The 17,795-nt window shown below is 42.1% G+C and overlaps 1 long non-coding RNA gene across 1 annotated transcript; it reads right to left on the minus strand.

Annotated features, from left to right (window-relative positions):
* Positions 1–364: 364 nt before the first annotated feature.
* Positions 365–6,005, minus strand: LOC119178312 (uncharacterized). The gene is made up of 4 exons (XR_012885469.1): positions 5,868–6,005; positions 4,104–4,276; positions 3,951–3,976; positions 365–664 (listed from the first exon to the last, which is right to left on the minus strand). It is a non-coding gene; the product is annotated as an uncharacterized LOC119178312 (long non-coding RNA).
* Positions 6,006–17,795: the final 11,790 nt, after the last annotated feature.

Raw genomic sequence — 17,795 nt, forward strand, 5'->3', positions numbered from 1 at the left:
TTACAACATTTCCGCCTCCATCAAAAATGCAGCCGCCGTTGCCGGCATTCGATTCCACAACGTTGAGGTCAGCAGCCGCGTACCTTATTCACCAGACCACCGTGGCGGGGCTAGTGACAATATTGTACTTGATGAATAAGCAAAGGCATATACACAGAGAGGCAAAGAAACAAAGTCTAATTAGCGCATGAGCGTGCAACCCTCTTATCACCTAAGAAAGTTGCTATTTGCGTGATTCGATGACGTTTTTGCAAAAGACAGCAAATAAAAAAAACAAAATATGGACAACAATGGGCTTCTGCGTAACGGCTACTTTTTCCACACTGCTGCAGCAGACAGCCCTTCAATAAGCAAAGAACGCACAAAAACACCCTGAAAGATCGCTTTTATTTTTGAAGCACCTGAAGGAGAATCTTAAATGTTTTAACAGTCATTATGCTGGAGATTTGTAGTTCTTTTAGTAATAACAACAACATAAATATTGAAACATGAGGCATTAGAGAGTGCACGAGCTCTTCCGAGTGAAGCCATAACGTCCTTTCTGCGGAGTTAAAGAGGCTGTCTTGAGTTGGCTATATTTGATCTTTCACCACCTGCAACCACTTGCCAATCTGTTCAAGGGCCCAACCCAAGGGTTCTCTCCAATAGGATTCCACTTCATTGCCTAAAAGGAAATAAAGCATGCATTAATTGCAAATAGTGCACGGTTTATTTTTCCAGCCTCAGTGCTTATCTTCTAGTAAGCTTCATTTGAAAAGCTATGTTTCTGCCTCAGATTTTCTTCGGAGTAACGATGAACCACACATTTGCATAATATATGCAAAAAAACTAAAAAACAAAAAAAATTGTTTTGCTGAAGCAGGTTCAATAAGGCACCATATTTTAGCATGTCTTTGCAGACATTGTAAAAAAATGACGTGTCGTCTAGAAGTGAGTACGATCACAACAATCTCCACTAATGTTAATAGAATCTTCTAAGGGTAGAAGATTGAATACATTCTCTACTCATGTGTATACCCAAGTTACTTTCTATTTTTTCACATACATTGTTTCATCAATAGGTCTTCGAACGTGCTTTGTGATCCGACGATTGGGCAGTGAATCTCAGATTGTTGCAATATTTCAATCTAATAAGTTTTCTAATTCTGCCCAAATATAATATATTGGCCTACTCTACTTCAATAACGCCTTAATTAGGGACATTATGAAACACAATAAATTGATTGAAGAACACCATGGTGTTTGTTTCATAGAAAAAGTTTAGCTGACTTACTGAATTTTCGACATAAAACCAACCGAAAAGTACTTTATAATTCTAATTTTGTAGGCTACCGTAAATTATCTAAATAATGTATTCTGGTTACACTAATCTTTCTCACTTTCAGCCTTGGCATGTCGCGAACAAATGCTGGGAAGATTTGGGCCTGTTATCATAAGCATCATGTTTGAACAGAAGTGCTCCTATTCTATCTAATGTTTATATTCAGCTGAGTATGCCTTGCATAGTCATTCACAATTTGTCACTGGATGCTGTATACAAATAAACTTCTGCATTCTCTTAATACTTTCAACCGATCTTTAGCAGGGGCTTTAGGTACTGTAAACCTGTGTATGGTACCTGTGTGCTGTTTATTATAACGCTAAATGTTCTGATTGCGCTGTGTTGTTCTCTGTCACGTCATATTTATAGGCAAGGTTCTTTCAAATGCCAAGTTTATTATTACAGCACTTCCACTTGTTTCACCAAGTGGTGGATTGCTCTTAGTTGATGATTTCTAACTTCACTGTTATTCGTTTTGTTTCGCACAACCGAGAGTGAAGCTCTCTCCGTTGAATGCCTGAAGTACAATGTAGTGGCACGCTTTTGTGTCCTCGGGGCAGCTTTTTGCCTGTCTTCGACTTCGTCGTAGGGCTTTCTATACATATTTTGTCCGAAGTTTTACTGAGTATGAGCATGTTCCGCCATCTTCTTTGTTTTACAATCACATGTGTTGGCAAGTGCTAGCGCATATACATTCCCCATTCTCAGTTCGGGAAAGTTTAGAATATTAGAAGACGTTAAAGAAGATAGTTTTGACACGATCGATATCTTGTGGATCTCTTGATTCTATCAATGTGCCTATAATACAAATGTTCGTTATTATTCTGTAGAATAGCCTCCAGACATTTCCGAAGACTGAAATTACAGAAGTGTAAACATGACACATTAACAATTGTATAGTTACGAGGCTTCTAAGGCCTCTCGTTGGCAGTCTTTGCTACCAGAGCATCTACCTGAAGTTCCTGTAATGGAAAACACTAAAGCAACACTTGCAAAATTTAGCATTTCGATGTTACTGTGTCTGCTTTTGGTTATAGTTTTTTTGTACCCCACCCCCTCTGTAATGCTATGTGCGATTGAGGGTAAAATAAATACAAATTGCACACGTATTTCTGAAAACCGGTGCTTCAGTTCTGTTGAGTCGTGGAGGCCCTTCCGATGGGTCATGAGAGCAGGTTACTCAAATATGTTTTCAAGTCTTCCAAACTTCCCTACCCTAATGAGTGGATAACAGAATCAAAGAAAATTCCACGAGCAAGTAGAATCAGCCAGAATGTTCTGATATCAAATGCGAAGTATTTATTAGCGAAGTTCGGCGACATTGAGCGTATCTATCTATCTATCTATCTATCTATCTATCTATCTATCTATCTATCTATCTATCTATCTATCTATCTATCTATCTATCTATCTATCTATCTATCTATCTATCTATCTATCTATCTATCTATCTATCTATCTATCTATCTATCTATCTATCTATCTATCTATCTATCTAGGCACCTACAAAGTTTAACTCTCCTGGCTGTTCCGACAATGCCATCAATAGGAAACTTGGTATAGCATAACATAGCTGTATGAAGAACATACTTGACTAGTCCTCAACTCCTCAACTGAACACGAAAATCAGCGCTTGTTTGTATCTTTTCTCTTCGTCCCGTGAGTTTAGCGCTGGTACTGCCCATAATGCATCACCAACTAGCCCAACTATCAGTCCTGCTTCATTATATTTCTCTTTTTGTTTTATCGTGCCAAGCCACCGATTGCCCTGTGACGCTGCAGTAAAAGCAAAGAATTGCGAATGATATGATCAAAAGACCTCGGCATGTCCATGATTTCCACCATTGTCACCATACAAAAACTAGAGCAGAAACAAAGATAACGCACTCTAGGTGAATCACGCAGTGCTGCCAAACCGGATGCGCAAGCCTGTCAATGGTGATCACTGGAAGGCCAACACTATACTGTTTCTAATGTTTGAACACGCTCTCCGCTGTTCGGGTTTCATTCGACGCCGATAGTGCACAGCTGTAATATATTCGCTGCATTTAGTAGGCCACAAAACAGTATCGCTAAGTCTGAGAATTCCGAGAGGCACTACATTTTTCATATGTGTGGTTAAGCATGACACAAAAAATTTCAGCGCAACAACAAAACTTCTCAGTGATTTTTTGCATTAGAAACATTCATACAGACAGCGTACACCCAATACGCGTGGCTGTACGTCTGCGTAATACATTAACATTGTATCAACCACAACGATGCTGAGGTGATTAATTGCTGGCGGAGCATTTGAAGGCCCACTTGGATGAATTTTAGCACTACTTCAGCCTTCATCGTTTGTTTTGAAGTGGCCCCTCTCCAGGATTCCAACTTTTCGTTCCACCGTTATTTTAGCGACGCAACACGTGCTATACTGGCCTAACTGGGAATTTTATGCAAGTGTATTGTCCTGATTTCAATGGTCTTACATGTGAACAACCTGTGAGAAAATACTAGCGGCTGTGTTGAGTGCTTGTTGTTGCAACAGGTGACTGATATATGTTTCTTATATGGCGTAGTACCACTCTTGTAAAGGCTGTTACTGAGAATAACGTCTGTTTTAGGAAGTAAAAAAATGCACACTCACCGTTGTTCGCATTTTCAAGATGTTGGCTGAAAATAAGGATATATATTAAAAAAACGAAAGGCAACTTGGGAGTTAATAACATCGCGTCTCCTTAAGGACACCCAAAGGAAGTTTGAGATATTTTAAGACAAATATATAAAAGCAGCTACTCACTCAGCGTCCTCGCCTGAAACACAGACAAGAAGTTGTGTAACAACGAAACTGAAAGTTTTATTGCGCCTAGTAGGCTTATTTGTTTTCGCACTTACTTGCCATTGTCCATGAAAGTAAAACAGCCACAAGGCACAAAAACAGCTTCATTCTACTAACTTCTCCTGGAAAGACAACTGAAAAAACACTGATGTTAAAAAAGTTACATAAAAGTGAATTTGTGTTTGAAATTCCTAAGCAATTCACAAATTCATAAAAATAATCTAGATTTTACACGTAGTACACTCTTTGCATTGTAGTAAGCTACTTCACGATCCTTTTATATGAATTGGCCTCTGATAAATCATTTTGTTGCTAGGGAAATTATACAGTAGAAGGAAACTTACGCTTCTGGCGATCCTCGTAGCAGTGCAAGAAAGTGTATATTCTAATTTATGGTACCACTGGTACCGCAAAGCACCTTAGAATCAACATATAATGTTGATTTAAAGTCACGAATCAACATTATATAGACATTTTAAAAGATGCTTGCATTTTCTTATTATAATTGTATTTCATTAGGACAGGAGGACCGTAAAAAACAAGTCATTTATGATTTTTACGTGAATTGATTTTCAGCATAGCGCTAAAAGACTTTGTAGTGCGAAGGTTTCTTTTAAAACTAAATCACGCCAACAGACACATCTTAGCACCTTCTAAGAAGCGGTATTTTCTGGAAACGGACGGAATTGTAGGAGCAAACCTGCTTAGGCTCGCATGATGCCCGTTGTGACCGTCAGAGGTCGCAGTCGAAGCGAAACACAGGTGTTACCTACAGAGCGCATGGAATCGTTCACAGCGTGCATCTTGTTAAAATATAGACCACACCTTATCCATCAATTCATCCATATGTCCAACCATTCGTCCATATATCCATCCATCCGTGCGTCCGTTCATGCATCTGTGCGTTTATTCATTACACTACAGCCTGTGACTTCAACATTAACATTATGTAGGTTAGAACCTAGCATCTCTTCATCATCACCACTTACTTCGTGGATGGGCTGCCAATTTTTCACCACCCTGAAAGAGCACCCTTGAAACCAGTGGGCGCCAGCAATAACGTATAAGGGAAACAGCTTGGCAAACGTTTACTTTTTTCTCACACACGTTGATCGTAAAAATAAATTTCACGTCCATAGAAGGTGTTTCAAACGATGTAAAGCATATTTCCATTTCCACTGTCATAAGCAAGTTGGATAGTTGAAAGATCCATGAAGACGCTTGGTGTAAGTCAATAAGGGACGCAAGAAGCTCGGGATTGTAACACGTATTACCAACGCCGGTGCCCAAACTGACCTAGACTGACACGAATAAACGAGGCTACACTCGTCAGACAAAGACACGGAACTCAATATATCGATATACCTAACTTTTTGAAGACCATCTGATTTGAAAGCTAGCGCCATGCTTTTCGGTCGTGCGTTTGGAATAAAACACGAAAAACATATCGTTGGTTCATTGTTTCTGCTTGGCAACGTCTCGTTATTGAAGCCCAACTTTGTAAAGGACCAGTGACGTAAAAGTTCTTATGTGTGCTAGTGCGACAGGAGAATTACCTACCTTTTCTAGCGGAGAAACATCTTACCATTTCTTTAGCTTTACATAAGAAACTAAAAAATGAGAAAATTACATAACAATAAAATCAAATTATTTGCACCCTTACTCGTTTTGCTAATAAAAACTAAAAGAAAGATCGATGCCCTAAACATCGCTCAAATGACTTACACAAAGCCGGAATCAGTGGGTGCGAGAGAACTCAGCTCTTCCCGCCAACCGTCAGCCAGTAATTTGTCTCTTGTCTTGGCGTCTCTAGATATATCTCTGCTTGGCACTTCATTCACCGATACGGTTCAAGAACTTAGGCCCGTAATTGCAGAAATCGAAGAAGCACTTGAAGAGAGGCATCATCTCTTGCATTATCTAATCTGCGAGATTTCCCATGGCATATTTACGCTGACACTAGGCGGAAGGAGCTTGTCCCCGCAAATGCGGGTCGCCTTCATCGCATAGCCAAGCATCCCGCAATACGCCGCAATGGTTTTGTGGTTACAGGGCCAGACTGTGACACGAAAGTCGTGGGGATGAATCACAACTCACGGCGGCGACATTTTCACTGGTGGTGGAGATGGTGAGGCCAGTGCATCTAGATTCGGGCGCACGTTAATAAAACTCATAAGGTCAACACTTTTCCAACTCCGAAGTATGGCGTCCCACATAATGATATTTCAGTTGTGGGACGCACAGCTTCAGTAAATATTATTGAAGATGCTTCACTCCTGCACCAATTCACATACAGGCAGCGTCTGCTTGTGAGCAGCGCGTCTTGCTGAGCGATGGCAAGCCACCATACTTAGCGATGCCAACGAAGACCATGACTGCGCCGTGCAGCGAGTCAGGGGCGTTGCCCGGCACCTTTGGCTATGATAGTCGAGTGGTGGATCCCTCATGGCCTAGCCACGGGAACCACCATTCTGTAAACAGTTTATTTACCTTAACATAGCAAGTGAGCTGTCATTGCTTAGATTATTTCATTGGCCTCAAAGCACCCTTGAAAGTTGGCGCAATCCTAATGAAGCAAAGTGCCCCAAGTAGACAAAAACTGAAAAAAAAAGAGTCCGCAGGGTCGGCGCAAACCATATACCAAAGCCTGTCCAAATGTGACAAGGACGCTCTGAAGTACGCTCGTTTCTTCACATTTCTGTGTTGGCATGTCTCATTTTAAATGCACTCAACTCACAGCTGTTAAGGTATACGCCTATTAGAGAGTGCTGCCTGAAAAGTAGCTTGATGTAATGGTCGAAGGCCAAGGGCACGACAGGGGCATCGACAACGTGGTCAAGTGGGTCGTCATTGTAGTGGGCGGTCGCGTACGCTGTCTTGTGATTCCGGAGAGAGATAAGGCAACATCCGTTTCGCACATGTGTGTGATGAAGGGCATTGCGTATCAGCGCGTAGTTATCGCTTGCGTCCCCACAGTGCTCAATTGTGGGAACATGCGCAATCAATGTGTACGCAAAGACTCATCATTGCGGAGCATTGAATTACACCTGTTGCTTCTCCCACGCCGTTAAAGCGTTCAGAATAGCATTCAACGAATACTTTAGAGGAAATAAAAGCCGTATGATCAGCCTAGTTTTACGTGGGTCTGTAGTTAAAATGGGAATGAAAGAAGTATCCTTATTTATAATAGAGGCGAACGCGGATAATCTGTTGCCCATTTTTACCTATCTCAACTCATTTTTGGTGTTTTGTTTCTATCCTTCCTTCTGCCATAAAAAGAGCGCTATTATTAATATATATCCTTCCTTAACCTACAGGTAAAGTCGGCATTTCTATACGGGTAAAATACCGTAAGTACTTGAAAAACATCAACATCAAAGAGATAAACGAAATTAACTGACTTGAACATGGCAGAAAGAGCAAACTGAAAGAGGTTTGACAGAACTTGTTGAAAATAAACTTCTTATATGCTACCATAAATTTGCATGCGCTGTTTCATAAACTGCACTGCTGAAAAAGGTAAAAAAGTAAACTCTGGAAAGGAGGGTGCTAGCCACGGGGCATGTTTAGTAGGCTGAGAAAAAGGGATGAAATTGAGGTGAGTAAAACGTGCTAAATTGTGGCTACGTGGTATTCGTGTTCGATTCGAGACGTATTCTCTTGCTTTTATTGACTTTTGGGGAAACTGATCAAAAAACGACAGTTTTTTTTTCATTTATTCTGAGATACAATATTTTTGAGACTAATAAATATATAGATGGTTTCAGATTAAGAATCGCGTGCTTTATCTATCTTTTTGTTACGCCAGTGTTCTACATTACACATTGGTCTGAATGCTTATTAGGTATTCAGAGTTTACTTAGGGGTCTTGATATTTGGACAAAGCGAGGATTCAGGTGATGCCAAACAGCAGATTGTGGTATTGTTGTTTTCAGATACGATGATGGGGAGCCACTCAACTTGTCACCATAGGTTGCGACATTCTGTATAATCTTTTGTCATCGCACTCTTCGACATCACTTTGGTCTTCATAGTCCTTTGAACAAGCGTGACTTTGAATAACAAAAGTTTTGAAGAAAGTATACTTGATTAGACATTGGTTCGACGTAGTAGAGCCGTAGTATGGTGCTAGGCACCTGACTTTAAGGTCGTAGGTTTGATCTCCGCCATGGTGATCGCGTTTCGATGCAGGCGAAATCCACCCCGCGTAGCCCCGTGTACTGCGCGATGGGAATGCCCAATGAAGAACATCAGATGGTCAAAATTTTGGGAGTGCTCCACTATGGCGTCTTTTATAATCAAGCCGTGTTTCAAAAGCGAATCATTTCTTATCGAAACGTTGGTGCCTTTCAGCGTATCTATGTATCTATCTATCTAGTCGCTTACGTCTGCTAGCTCTCGTGGTCACCCCATTAACTTGGCGAGAAAAATAATTACATAGAAGGGTAAGACGGTTTGGCGATAGTTACGCGCTGGTAAAGACATGAATAATGTCGCAATCTCGTCGCGTACGTCATCACACATTTCACACCAGACAGTGTCATATACCCATGGGCAGGAACGTGCCGCTGGTATAAGGGTACGTGCCACAGGTGACTGAAACTTAGTATCTACATAGAAACGATGAGAACACACATGGGCTACTTGAACGTGCGAGCGTTAAGCAATACCCGACATCTGTAGCGTCAACCCAACTAAGGCATATATTAGACGTCAGTGTGAAGAAAAACCTGATATAGGCAGCGTTGACCCCACGACGAATGCAAATAGTAAATTTTAGGGTTTTAGCAGGAATCGAACTCAAGCATTCTGCGTAATAGTCAACCATTCTACCAGAGAGCTGCGCCAAGTCTCGTAGTTTTTTTTTTTTCAAATAGATGCTAATCTTTATGGAACGTCAATTGTAATTGCAGTGCTGTTTAAGCAATATTTTAAACATTATGTGGGTACTCACTTGATACAGCCATGACGTCGGGTTAAAGTCAATTGTGGTGAGGTGTCATGCGCTGAATTTCATTTATGTAGCAGTGTCCAGGGCCAGCATCTTCGTGAGCATCAGCGCTTCATATCAGCTTCTGGTGTGGTAATATGCATATTCCAGTTGACATCGTTGCGCAAGTGCATGCAACTGGTTATAGATCATCTGTAACTCTTCAACATATGTCTATGAATTCAACAATTATACATATATTTAGCGTCATTTCATGACGTGTCCTTCAATAAAAAATATTGCAACATAATACCTTCCCTCCGCATGCTTCGCATAACGTAGATTCCCAGTTACCTGGGTTCTGCCGATTATTTTAGGCGAGAAACCACAGATATTATAAATACTTGGTTAGAGATTGACACTTCGACTTGTCTCTTTATTTATGTGATTTAATTATATCGTAACTGCGGGTCTTTTCTCCGATGTTATAATATGTAGCATATCTTGGCATCTCATATTGACTTCTTCAAAGATTGTTCAAATTTTGTTGCGTTACTTTTGCACTTTATTGTCGTAAGGATTTCAAGTGTTATATTTTCACATTTACATAAAGCATGGTTTAAGACAAATCCTTTAAAGTAGTTATGTAGGAATAGACGACTGTTTCTTTATGGCGTGGTAAATTACCTCAAAATGCAGTTTTTGGAGTGTATTGTACGTTCGGTACAAGGGATGTGCTAGGTATTATTGCGGGCTTGTTCCCTGGTGATCATGAGTTCAACAATTATAACTTGTCATGAACAGGATGCACATGAACATTGGAACATTCTGATGGCACTCTTAGTGTTGTGCATGTTTGTTAGTACGTCATAATTACTTTGTTGAACCAGTTTTAGAAATCGTAAATGAAGAAAAAAAATTGCCTATTGAAACTTTCGAGCATTTAGGCCGGCAAAGCATTGCTGGTGCACAATGCAACACGTCGCCCGATGATTTCAATCTCAATATCTAAGACTTCCATGATATTATAGAGCGAGTTCAACTCGACCCGGTCCGAACCTAGAAAACGTGTTTCGCATCAGCAATCACCTCCCCTAAACATCTTCCCCGTCCTCAGGCCGCATACAATTTCATAGTAACGGCCATGCGTAGTGCCGATTCATTTGCCGGAGCACTTGAAGGGGCAATGCTGTCGTGCGCTGTCGGCTGCTCACGCCATGGCTAGGCGTAATGCTCCATGTGTATCATACGAAACGCCCGTTCGCGCAAGGAGAAGTCATCTTCCTCCTGTTCATTGAGTGCCCTAATGACGATCACATATCATGGATGAGCAACAGAAAAGTCAAAGCTTTGCCATGTAAGTGAAGCAATGAACGAGATAGCAATAAATTGGAAGGTCATGCGCAGAATGGTAAGCAGATCAAAACGTTCCCCGCTTTTCTCAAGCACATATGTCACACGGAATGTACTCAGAGGTAAAGATGCACACGAATAAGCGTCTCAATAGTTACTTCGCTGTGTCTGAAAAGCACGCGTTTTTAGCAAACGGAGACTGCAATGAGTGCAGTGACCTTTTTGGGCCAGGTAACTACAACATAATTGTTCCAGGTAAAACCCTAGGCTTCTATGGTGTACGATTCTCTTCACCGCGACATAAGGGCGCGGGAGCCAACGTCAACCCCCTCCTCTAGGTGCGGGCCGAAGTACGCGTGCCGCCGTGCGATGTGGCGACGCACGCTTATTGCGCCATCTTGCTGGTAATGCTAAAAACACAATAATTTTTCCCGAAATGCCCCTAAGCAGCGGTAAGTGGTAGATATACTTTGCCCTTAAAACGTAAAAGGATGTGCTCCTTGGTGGCTCAGTGGTTAACGCCTCGCAATAACAACTCAGAAGACCCAAGTTTAATTCCGCGCGCCGTAGTCTTTATCTGGAGTTTTATCTTGAATTGATATATATATATATACACACACACACACACACACACATATATATATATATATATATATATATATATATATATATATATATATATGTCGATTCGAACGCAAGCGGCAAAATCCAGCCGAGAGTGTCAGTCAATATAAATGCTATCGCAATAAAAAAAAACTATTGCGCTTGGCAGTACGGATGCGAAACCATGTGCAGTATGGTTCATTGCTAGAGGGAACACGCGAGTGCGTGGTCGGCGGCCCGCGGAGCGCCAACTGCAGCTGAGGTTTCAATGCAGTGCATGCGCATTGGTCGAACAAAGTGATGCGCGCCCCTTGTCGTCTGGTATTTCTCTGCCCATGCACTCGATGTGCGCTTGAGAGCCTTGACCGTTCGTGCTTTTTGTTTTCACGCTATAAATATTCTGAGACCAACGGAGCAGTACTGAGCCAATATTTCATGGTGGCAAAGGTGAGTTTACATAATGCCCGCCGCGTTAAATAGTCTTATCTGCTATCAAAAGCGGCGAGTTTTAGAAAGTAGTTTGCTAAAAATAAGACTGGTTTAACTGCAAGAGCTTGCGAAAAAAATACAGAAATAGAGCCATGCCTGCTTTGTGCTTGCCTGAAATGTCATTGTGATGTGGTGTTTAACGTGCGAAAATCACCACATGATTATGAGAGACGCCGAAGTGGAGGGCTCTGGGGATTTTGATCACCTGGGGTTCTTCAAGGTACACCGTAATTTGAAGACACAGGCGTACAACATTTTCGCCTCCATCAAAAATGCAGCCGCCGCAGCCGGGATTCGATCCCGCGACCTGCGGGTCAGCAGTCAAGTACCCTATTCATTAAACCACCGTGGCGGGGCTGCTTGCCCTGAAATTCGACAAGCAGCAGGCAGAGATACAGCTATATAATGTGCTCCGGAAAAATACAAAAGCGCTTTCGAAGGCTCTCATGTTAATAAGCGGAAATTTTTCTCCGCGTGTGTTGCTCTTACAATTCTCCCTGCGAGCTAGCGCCCAACGGCAAGCTAGTCTAGAGTTACTCTATATGCTACCCTTAGGTAGCAGAGTTGCGCCAAGGCACGCCATCTTGGGTTCAAATGTCTTGCGGGAAAGCCACGCACCACCCGCGTAGGAGCAGCGCTCGCGCTTCTGAGTACCGGCATTGTTTTTTTTTTTTAGGAAGGTACGAGCGAAACTCGGTTGCTACATTCCCACCAACAAGCCTTAATAATATACTTACGCTCTTGATATATAATAATGAGACATAGTGCATCGGCTCGCGTAAATAGCGAGATATATATTTTTAGCTTCCCGCACATTCGCTTCGTTTTCTATTCCGCTGTTTTAACCCATGTACAGATACCAGATTATTTTTGCACTCTTGATGGCAATTGAGCCAGTAAGTGACATAATTTTTTGTTGTATTGGGCTCATTTATAAACTGTGTGAGAAAGCCAGCTGTATTTATTTTTCAACTGAATCGAGCTGGATAGCGATGGAGAGTGGCCGTGCAACGCCCGTGTTACCCACGGCTCTCGTATTACAATCGCGGCTCAACGACAGCTGATTTGAATTGTTCAGCAGCCCTGTCGCGTGCAACATTCCTTTCACTTAAAGTTTAAAAGCTGCAATAATATAACGCGCTAACTAAAACACTTTGCCGATTCGAATAATTCTAGGTTGACTTCTCCCTTTTTTAGCGTTTCAACAGTCAGACAAATTTTGACGCATGCAGCCGACATACGCTGACCAACTCTGCACGTATAACCTATTCACTGCATCTCTGGGTAATGCGAATAGAGCAAGTTTTCCAGTGCCGTGCATAGATAAAAAGAAGCCAAGCGTTTACTCATTTCTCACTGAACACTAATCTATCTATTGCAACACCCGCTGCACAACATGTAATTAAAGTAATTACACTAGCACGAAGCGTAGCTGATGCCTTGTACACAACATTTTCATGCACATGAACTAGAAAATTGATGTCTTCATAAAGCTTTTCTTGCACTTGTCACATTTTAAATCAGTGGACACAAGTAAACATACAAATATTGCACTGCATCTCTGTAGCACTATGAAAACATATCATGAGACTTTTATTGCACTTGTCAAAACCTGTGTGAATGAACACAAGAAAACGTGAAATCATTTATCACACTAGAACCTTTATAACACTGAAAAACTTAGTCATAAGGAGGCTTTTATTGCACTCATCACATCTTTCTACAACACTACAAAAACATATAAAAGCTTTCAGTGCACTATTCACATACTCAAGGAATGAACACAAGCAAACATACAATAATTATTGCACTGAGCTTCCATAGCACCACGAAAACTTATCGTGAAGGTTTCATTGCACTTGTTCCATTTTGAAACAACACAAGCGTGTATACAACCTTTTTTTTTTGCACTAGCATCTTTGTAACTCAATGAAAACGTATTATGAGACTTTTATTGCACTTGCCACAGCCTAAAACAAAGAACACAAGCAAACATAGAAACATTAGTAACACTACCATCTTTATAACACTACAAAAACATAGCGAGGTGTCCATTGCATTCGTGAAATCTTTCTATAACACCACAAAAACATATCTAGGCTTTTAGTGCACTTTTCTCATCCTAATACAATGAACACAAGCAAACATATATTGCGCTGCACTTCCATAACATAACAAATATATATGCCAAGTGCTAGCTTATTTGACTGAAGAAACTTTGGCATTTGACACGCTATGCAAAAACTTCAGTATACCACTTGTATTTGCTATTCGAATTGACTAGAAGCAAGGAAATAATACTATGTGGGGTTGTACGTCTCAAAACCACGATATCAGTATGAGAAAAGTAGAATTGGACTCGAAAATTTTGACCATCTGGTGTCTAACGTGCACTGGCAACGCGAAGTACACCGGCATCTACAATAGGACAGCAGAGCAAAATACAATAAGGTTTGAGCATATGTAACCTCCTGCATAATAACTTTGTTTTCATTTAATTTCATTTCGCAGCTTAGAATTGCATACGGAGACAGTACCATAATTGACCAGTCGTGCGACGTTCCTTGAACTTTGTCGAAGGTATAATTTATCTATTCCTAGTGTCCGCATAACCAAAAACAAATTTCAAGTATACTTCTTGGCGAAGATTTCATTTTACTGATACATTAACAAAGAATGAATGGCTTCTGAATCAAGAAGTTAAATGAAAATGTTTGCTATAACACATAAATTACCATAGTACACTAATTTTGTTGCAATACCAAGGGCCTTGAAAAAGAAACACAGATTTGCCGCTCTAAGAGAGAACTGTTCATCATGGGTGGTGCCTCAAAGGGTGACAACAAAGTTCAAAGCATGAACTGTAAATTAGTAATGGTGATTCATTAGGAAGCATACACATTGTTACAGACTCTAGTGGCATTGTCATCGCTGAAACTGAAAATAATTTAGCTGCGTGTTGAGGAACCCCAGGTGGTCGTCACTTTTAGTCTCTTCCCCCCCCCCCCCCCACTCTGCGGCATCTCTCGTAATCATAATGTGGTTGTGCGAAGTCGAACCCCAACAACTATATTTTCTATACCTCTAAAATAAGTTGAATGATAACGTAAACGTGGTGCCCTAATTGACACTTTGGCACAATATGCGCATTTCAACGCTTTTGGAGTCACACTTGGCAGATTGCTGAAGTTGTATCAAAAGTTCAGCATTTTTTTCTTTAGTGCAAACCTCAGCTTGAAAAAAAAAAATGGGCACCAGCCCTGTGCGCTACATTGTGGCATGATGGAAATTTTTTTGAAAATTTCAAACATTTCCTCAGCAGCCTTCCTTAAGCTTTCCAATGAGCAGCTTGAATCGAGTAGCCGAGATACATTCCCTCGAAAAAGTTGCCCACCCTCATGCAGCAATTTTACAAGCAAGTCAGACGGAGCTTTCAGTGGATTTCGTCCTTCCTTCATGTAGCATTTCAAGGCCACAAGCTCAGGAATGGCCTTGTTGCTGTCAACCATGCTCCCTTGCATATACAACAAAGTTTGTACTTGTGAATAACAGCATATGTGATGTATCCAGAAAAATAAAGAAAGCTATCCTCTTCCTCCTCACACAGCTGTGAAATGCTCTCAAAGCTGGTATCCACCTGTTCGCCTAATTGCTTCTAGTATCCACCTTTATTTTTCAAAAAAGCTAAAGTTTGCGTAAGATGCGTAGGAGCCATGGCGGCTTGGTTGCGAGAATTGTGCCAGCACGATTACCCTGAAAATTATCTTAAATTCTCTTGCACGTGGAATTGGTGTTTTCAGACGAATTGTGCTAAATAACTTCTCTAAGGCATCTTGGCTCAGCCTGCTCAACATCAAAATCCTAAATTGCCTTTCTGCGATTCACAGATGGCGCAACTCCACAGCATAAAGCGTGGAGAGACACGCACCTGTTTAAAAAGGCTTTCAGGAACTTTTACCTGTTCTGTTGACAATCACTATGTCTGTCACCATACCTATAAAAGTAATGGGACAGACAGACAGACAAAGAACTTAATTGGGTCCTGAGAAACACTGCTCTTTCAGAGCAACGTCGCGGGCCGCTCTCACGTAAGAACGGGGAGGCCTAGCCTCACCACCGCGTCGTGGGTTCTCTGGACAGCCCGCAGTTGTGCTAGAAACTCTGAACTTTGTAAGGCAGAGTCCCAATCTTCTTCAGTGAGCCGATTTGGACCCCGTAACGAGCGGCACTGCCAGAGCATATGTGCTAAGTCACTAACCTCCCCACAATCAAGACAGGTAGAGACAAAAGTCTCTGAGGAGACTATGCTGAGGAAAAGTAGGCTTGGATAGAACCTGGTCTGGAGCATTCAAAACGTGATGACTTGAGGTCTAGACAACTTGTTGTGTGGTGGAGAAAATGATCTCCTACTCAACTGGTAGTGTTTAGCCACTTCACTGTATGTAAGTAAAGCGTCCCTGAACATCTCACTGCCAACCTGGGGACCTACGTTCTCACCAGCACGGAGGGTAAGTGCGCGCGCCCGGGAATGAGCAGTGTCATTAAGGTTTACTTGAGGGTCCAGTGGGGGTTCGAGATGTGCAGGAAACCAGGTAATGGTATGTGGAAAAAGTGTACTACTTTCAAGTAGTTTAATTACTTCAGTACAGACGGAACCAGAGGTGAAAGCCTTGACCACTGACCTTGAGTTGGTGAAGATTTGCGATCTACTGTCATTCATAAGGGCAAGGGCTACAGCCAACTGTTCGGCTCTTGAGGGAGTAGAGTTCCTAACTGACGCAGCATTGATAATAGAGCCCATATGATTGACGGAAATATCAGAAAACCTAGCTTAGCGACCGCACTGAGCGGCACCGACAAAACAAACTGATGGAGGATCGTTCCTGATGTTCTTCAGAAGTGTGATGGCCATAGCCCGGCGCCTTCGTACGTTGTGCTGAGGATGAACGTTTCGCGAAAACGGAGACCTGGATGGCAGTACGCTGATCATCTGGTAGTTGAAGACGGTGATCCTTATTGAGCACCGGACTAAGGCCTAGGACGGACAGAATCTTCCTACCAGCTGGCGTAGACGACTGGCGCATTATCTGGGCAGTCTCTTGGGCTTCAATGATCTCAACTAAAATGTTATGAACTCCTAGCTGCATAAGCCGTTCAGTGCTTTTCGCACGGGAAAGCCCAACACCCTCTTTACGCTTTTTTCTGATCACTGTTTCCAGCTTCTTCTTTTTGAATCCATACTAAGAGTGCATGGCAGCAACGTATGTTTTGTGGCTCATGAGGAATGCATGAAAGAGCCTCAGTAGATTGTCTCTTCTGAGTCCCCCCTTTTGTTCGAAACCTTATTAATCAACCTGATCATGTTCTCGGTCTTGGTTGAAATCTTAGGGATTGTTTGTCCGTTTTACCCGTGCGACTCTGTAATCATGCCCAGCACTCTAATAGCGTCCACTGTCGAAATGGGGGCGCCACTTTCGGTGTGAAGTACAATGTCTACCTCTGATAAAGGCTTCCAGTTTTTGGCCTGGCTCCTTTTCTATTGGGCCTGTATAGAAGCAGCTCCAATTTACCGGAGGAGCACCTCAGCCCTGTGCCAACAAGGAAGAGCTCTGATCGATGGCTTCCTGGAGTGCAGTCTCGACTTCCCCTTCGCTACCTCCGGCACACCAGATTGTAATATCATCAGCGTCGATGCCCTTCGCGTTAGCTAGCAGTGTAGACAACTTGCATATAGCGATATTAAAGAGAAGCGGAGATATCACAGCTCTTTGCGGCGTGCCTTTAGGGCCCAGTGCTATGGAAGAGGACTTGAGGTCTCCGATAATGAGCGTGGCCTTCCCGGATTCGAGAAAGGAGCTGACGTATCTGTGGAAGGCTTCCCCTAGTCCAAGGTCTGAAATGTAGTTTAAGATGTGCGCGTGAGAGATGTTGTCAAACGCTTTTTCTAAGTCAAGACCCAGGATGACTCTTACGTCTCTTGCTTTCACGTCTATGATTTGATGTTTGAGCAGCTTCATTGTGTCCTGTGCGGACAAGAAGGACGAAATCCAACCATGTTGTAAGGAAAAGGACCTTTCTTCTCGATGCACTTAGAGACACGGTTGTAATAGACGTGCTCCGCCACCTTGCTGACACAGGACGTTAGCGATATGGGCCTTAGGTTGCCTAAACCTGGAGGTCACCCCGGCTAGAGAATGAAGACAACCGATGCCGTTTTCCAAGAGTCTGGGACAGAGCCTTCTCTCTATATGCGATTGATCTCCTCAGTACGAAAATTG

The sequence above is a fragment of the Rhipicephalus microplus genome, chromosome 1, assembly GCF_043290135.1.
Source record: "Rhipicephalus microplus isolate Deutch F79 chromosome 1, USDA_Rmic, whole genome shotgun sequence".
NCBI lineage: Eukaryota > Metazoa > Arthropoda > Arachnida > Ixodida > Ixodidae > Rhipicephalus > Rhipicephalus microplus.